The sequence below is a fragment of the Saccopteryx bilineata genome, chromosome 2, assembly GCF_036850765.1.
Source record: "Saccopteryx bilineata isolate mSacBil1 chromosome 2, mSacBil1_pri_phased_curated, whole genome shotgun sequence".
NCBI lineage: Eukaryota > Metazoa > Chordata > Mammalia > Chiroptera > Emballonuridae > Saccopteryx > Saccopteryx bilineata.
This window is the reverse complement of record NC_089491.1, coordinates 28,461,743-28,467,819: the sequence shown is the minus strand read 5'-3', so window position 1 is coordinate 28,467,819 and position 6,077 is coordinate 28,461,743. Positions and strand designations below refer to the sequence as shown.

General features: G+C 46.2%; 1 protein-coding gene across 5 annotated transcripts in view; it reads left to right on the top strand.

The window, feature by feature from the left end:
- Nucleotides 1-640: 640 nt before the first annotated feature.
- The window catches only part of FKTN (fukutin), a 62,435-nt gene continuing 56,998 nt past the window's right edge, over nt 641-6,077 (top strand). For 4 of the 5 annotated variants that reach the window (XR_010729048.1, XM_066256599.1, XM_066256598.1 and 1 more), the window contains exon 1: nt 641-662. The gene's annotated coding sequence lies outside the window, so the exon portion shown is untranslated. The remainder of the gene's footprint in view (nt 663-6,077) is intronic. The other variant, XM_066256600.1, reaches the window with a different exon arrangement.

Below are 6,077 nucleotides of genomic sequence, written 5' to 3'. Positions count from 1 at the left end.
TATTAAGCTGATAATAGTAACTTTTGTAAAAATAACTTAAAAGTACAGCGATTTGTGCAATACTTTATAGTTTCCAAAATTCTCGTCAAAACTGATTGATATCCGATCCTTTGGATGACACCGTTGAAGAACCCGTTCCGAATTGTGTCTATTTCCAGACCTAAGCAGGGCATCGGGCGCGCACTTCCACCTCCCGAGCAACGGTAAGCGGAGCGGCTGTTTCCCACTGTATATTCCTCACCTGAGGGCACCCAAACCGAATTCAGGGAGTAGTCGGAATCCCTCTGCATCACACACACACTAAAAAAGGATTCGTTGTGCGTCTGAAATTGACATTTACCCGACATCCTTTATTTTCTATTGCAAACAGCTCAGCTGGTGCCTCTCCAATTTTTGGCCCACTTCCTAAAACCTCAGGTCGCCTTAGTGCGTCACTGTCGTTATTTGGGCAAGAAGAAAATGGCTTAGCTAAGTGCCGAGGTCTCAAAAACTGGGACACGGCCAAGGCTCAGCAACCTGGGGGCGGGGGCTGGCGAAAGCCGGGGCAGGACCGTGGGAACCTCTACTATGCCAGAGCGGTTTCCATGGCGCTGCTTCACGGCCCCTTTTGCAGCGGTTGCTGCGAGTGCCGTAAAGTAGAGCCGCCGCCGCTGTGGGATGAGGTAAGGTATGGGAGGCTCAGCTTGCTCAGTCGCCCCGGGTGGGCAGGTGCCTTCAGGCAGGTGTCGCCTGTGGCTCGGGTGCCTTCACTGCGCATCGGCCCGCATTCAGGGCACTTGCCCTGCCTCCGGCGGCCGAGGCTGGCCCCAGGGAGAGCGCGCTCCGGGTAGCGAGCCCGCGACACCATCTCGTGGGGGACGCCCACTCGGGCGTGTCCTCAAGGAAAATCCTCATCGTGGGACGTGTTGGGTTCTGGAGGGCGACCGAGACCCGTGTAGGACCCGGGTTAGGGTGGGGTCGTGAGTGCCGTCCCGGGGATTGCGAGAGGACCTGGGGGGGGGGGGACGGGGGGGGAGCACGGCAGGTTGTGGGGCCAGTGTGCCTGGTTGCCAAGTGCCTCAGGACACAGGGATCCGTAATATTTGTGAACTTAGTGGAGAAGGAATGAATGAGGAAACAAGCTGAAGCGACTTGTGTGACATAAACTCTGGCTGTTACTCTTCGCATCAGCTGTTCACGTTCACCACTCGTCGCAATTACTTTGTACTCTTCTGGGCACACTGAGCTCTTCTGGGGCAACAGAAGTCCGTCGTATGTAGAAAGTTGCCTTGTAAGTCTATATACTTGAGTTGTACTGTGGAAGAACATGGAGTATTGGGGAATATAGAAACATACATGATAGCCTCCTGTCTCGGAACTGTAATTTAAGACTGACTACAGAAACAGGACAAATATATAGAGCTGTGGGAATATAAAGGAGGGTGACTGAGAGCAGAGGGAATTACTAGTAGACCTTTAAGATGACTATTATTAATTATTGTTAACACTTATTGTATACTTACCAGGTATTAATTTGTTCAGTCCTTAGGAAAGCCCTGTGAGTCAGAGTCAGGTACCATACAGATCCGTTTTAAAGACGGCGGCATAGGGAGATGAAGTAACCTGCCAAGGCCATGTAGGCTACCAGTGGCAGAGCGAGGGGTGAACAGGGCAGGCTGTCCTCGGAGCCTGCACCCTTAACTACCAGACGGTGCAGTCTGTCCTTGGAGCCTGTACCCTTAACTACTAGACGGTGAGAGCCGGGAGGATGGGTAAAGGAAGCATTGTAGCTAGAAGGAATATCGTAGGCAAAGGCACCAAGGTGAGGCAGCATTGTATCGGTGGGTTCATAGCACTAAATAAGCCATAGAAGGTCTTAAAGCAGAGGGAGCGACACAAAGTGGTACTGTAGAAATAATTGGACTTTGGTCCCTAGGATGGGGTTTTTTGTTTGTTTGTTTTGTTTTTTAGGATGGATGTTTTGAGGAAAGCCTGATAGATGTGGAGTTAGAGCTACAAAAAGTATTTTGTTTTGAAATAAATAACTGAGAAATGAGAAAACAGGGATACCATTAACAATAGATGGTGCAGTCCTGAAAGAAATCTGGTTTGAAGGTAGTGATTGTTTTAAACGCTAGTGGAATATTTAAGAGGACATATCCAGTGGTCAGCTGGAATATTGATAACTAATAACCAGTAGATACAGAAAATATACCTAATAAGTTAAGAGACTAAAGAAAACGTCCATTGGTGAACATCCGTCCATATTTTATGTCAAGTGCAGAATAGTAGGCATATTAAACAATACCACTTCTTCACCCTTTCAATTTCCCCTGCATTATCATTCACTCCTACCTGCCCTTCCATCCTTACCAAGCCTTTCTTATCTAGGTGTGTGACTTCAGACACTCGCTTTCAAAAACCTCATTGCTCCATAGTCATTCAGAAAGGTGTCACTATATATTTATGATTCTTCTGAAGCATCAAATGGAGAGACTTAGTTTTTTTATCTTCAAATGTCAGCATGTTGAGAGAGAGGTTATATTGCAAAGGGTTAAGACATTGAATGAGTAGTAAGCAAACAAAAGAGACTTCTTTTTTTTTTATTTTTATTTTTTTTATTTATTTATTTATTTATTTTTTAATATTTTTTTTTTTATTTTTATTGATTTTTTAGAGAGAAATGAGTGAGAGAGAGAGAGACAGAGAGAGAGAGAAGGGGGAGGAGCAGGAAGCATCAACTCCAATATGTGCCTTGACCAGGCAAGCCCAAGGTTTCGAACCGGCGACCTCAGTGTTCCAGGTCGACGCTTTATCCCACTGCGCCACCACAGGTCAGGCAAGAGACTTCTTAAAACTCTTGCATTCTAACCTTTATTTCCAGGCTGCTGACACTCTTGAGAAGTTAGCAACAGAGGAAAGGAATGACATGAAGGACCAACAGTATTTAGGGAAGGTTGGATAGCATCTATTACAGTGGTTCTCAACCTTTCTAATGCGTGACCCCGCAATACAGTTCCTCATGTTGCGGTGACCCCAAACCAAAAAATAATTTTGGTGGCTACTTCATAACTGTAATTTTGCTACAGTTATGATTCTGAATGTAAATACCTGATATGCATTATGTATTCTCATTGCCTCTCTGCCTCCTAGGCTTCTGTCCTCTGGCGCTTGCTGCACCCACCCACTGATGATGTCAGCAAGCGCCGGACACATGTAATGTGCTGCTATGGACTGTGGAGCGTGTCCCCCCCCCCTCCTCCCCCCCCCCCCCCCCCCCCCCCCCCCCCGCTTCCCCCGCAATCACATCTGCGCATGACCACAGGCATTCAGTTTAGAACGCAGGTCCATAACGGCGTGCGTTCAAGCTGAATAGCGCTGCTGCAGATGGTAGCGTGGCTTCTCAGCGGCTAAAGCCATCGGAAATATGTATTTTCCGATGGCTTTAGGCGACCCCTGTGTTTTGGTCGTTCGACCCCCGCCGGGGTCGTGACCCACAGGTTGAGAACCGCTGGTGTATTACTACTGGGCCTTTTTTGGCTTAGAGCAGCTAAACAATTTTTTTTTCACGTTTTAACCCTGAATACATCGGAAGAAGCATTTTCTCTATGCTTTTCAATTTGCTACCTCACCTCTAAACATGCCTTCACCTAATTACCCCGCCCTCTTTCTTCTCTGTAGTGTAGCCTCCGGTTTTATTTTGCAGTATTGGAATATTTGAATCTCAGTTCTGTCTGATTTGTACCACCTACACCTCCCTCTCACTTCCCAATGTCTGCCATGATTAGTAGCATCGAGGGGGCCAGTTTAGCACACATCACTTATGTCTGAAGTTAGGTGTCGGGGCCGGTCATTTCTGGTCTCTGATGTCAGGAAAGGTGACCAGAAGGCAGAAGTAGAAAGAGGTGGAGTAAAAATGTCAGGCAGTTAGCTATGCTTTCAAACTGATCCCTACCCAGATGATTCTCTAAAAATGGTGGTGGTGGTTGGGATGTCCAGATGAGGCGGGTGCCGGTCTTTCTTGCCGGTACCCTTAAAGAACAAGCGATCATGTGAAAGGGCAGACGGGAAGCTGAAAGAATATGAGATGCTCTCAGCTTAGAAAAAGCCTGAGAACTCTCATGGACTCCCCATCTTGTACATTTTCTTGCACATTTGTGTGTGGATTTCATCTATCACCAGTTTTCATCTACCGACCTTTTTCATATCTGACTCATAGTGAAATTGCTAATAAAGGATGAAAGAATGGATAAAAGAATGCATTTGTTTTTGTCTGGTGGTGACCAGTGTTGGGCTTTAGCTGCCCCAGGCCCAAAGACGGAGGAGATTGATAGCTCTGACTCCCATAATCCATGACACGTGCAGCTGGGAAGCAGACCTGCTCATTCCTTTCTTCTTCATTGCCAAGTCTCAGTTCACGCACGTCATCTAAGAGTGCTTCTGTGCTGTAATATACAGTATTTATATTAACCTCATATTTGCGTTAGAACTTGAAGATATGTGGCTACTTAAACTTATAACTCCCCTTATTATCCCCATAACATCCTTTTCCCCCCTGAAAATACTTACTTTCTCCCCCCCCCATTTTAATTTACTATTTTTGCAATACTTTTTCATTAGACACAAGATATATTATTTTCTTTATGAAGCTTTACATAAGTATAACTAAGAAAATACATTACTTATTCTCTCAGCATTTTTATTATGATAGCTAAAATGTCACATATAAGAAGAAATGTGCCCTGGCCGGATGGCTCAGTGGTAGAGCGTCGGCCTGGCATGCAGGAGTCCCGGGTTCGATTCCCGGCCAGGGCACACAGGAGAAGCGCCCATCTGCTTCTCCACCCCTCCCCCTCTCCTTCCTCTCTGTCTCTCTCTTCCCCTCCCACAGCCAAGGCTCCACTGGAGCAAAGTTGGCCCGGGGTGCTGAGGATGGCTCTAAGGCGCTGCGGATGGCTCTATGGCCTCTGGTTGCAACAGAGCAACGCTCCGGATGGGCAGAGCATCGCCCCCTGGTGGGCATGCCAGGTGGATCCCGGTCGGGTGCATGCTGGAGTCTGTCTGACTGCCTCCCTGTTTCCAACTTCAGAAAAATACAAAAAAAAAAAAAAAAAAGAAGAAGAAGAAGAAGAAATGCACACAGGAGAAGTGCCCATCTACTTCTCCTCCCTCCCCCTTCTCCTTTCTCTCTGTCTCCCTCCTGCAGCCGAGGCTCCATTGGAGCAAAGTTGTCCCGGGCACTAGGGATGGCTCCGTGGTCTTCGCCTCAGGTGCTGGAATGGCTCTGGTTGCAGCGGAGCAACGCCCTAGATGAGCAGAGCATCGTTCCCCGGTGGATCCCAGTCGGGCACATGTGGGAGTCTGTCTCTCTGCCTTTCCACATCTTACTTCAGAAAAATACAAAAAAAAAAAAAAAAAAAAAAGAAATGCATACATAAAAATATGTTCATTTTGTTTCTATGCCACATTTCTCTATATGTTACTTTTAAATGTTTATTCTTTGGGAGTTGGAACCAAATATGGGTTTTTAAAAAAATCACTTTTTCATATTTCATATTCTGTTTTATCATGGAGGTTTCTACAGAACAGATAACTTTTAAAAAATAAAAACTTAAATAGTTTTCTGTGCTCTTGAGCGTTGTGCAGTATATTTGAGTCTACTTAGCATACTTATTATTTGAAATTCAGCCAGTTTTAGGCTGATATTGGAGATAATTCATGTGTATTAATAACTAATTCAAAATAGAAAGCAGTAAAGATTTCAGGATTAGTTGTCTCTCTTTGTGCTCTCGTAGTAACCTGTACTGACTCCTTCATGGCAGTTCCACTATTAATACTCCCTCTATATTTATCTTTTCTTGCCTCCCCCCGCTTGCAGCCTGAGAGAGAGGCAGAGGCAGAGACAAGGACAGACAGACAGGAAGGAAGAGAGTCGACTCTTCATTGTGATGTCACTTTAGTTGTTCACTGATTGCTTTCTCATATGTGCTGTGACGTGGGCAGGGGGCTCCAGCTGAGCCAGTGACCCCTTGCTCAAGCCGGCAACCTTAGACTCAAGCCAGCGACCTTTGGGTTCAAGCCAGTGACCATGGAGTTAT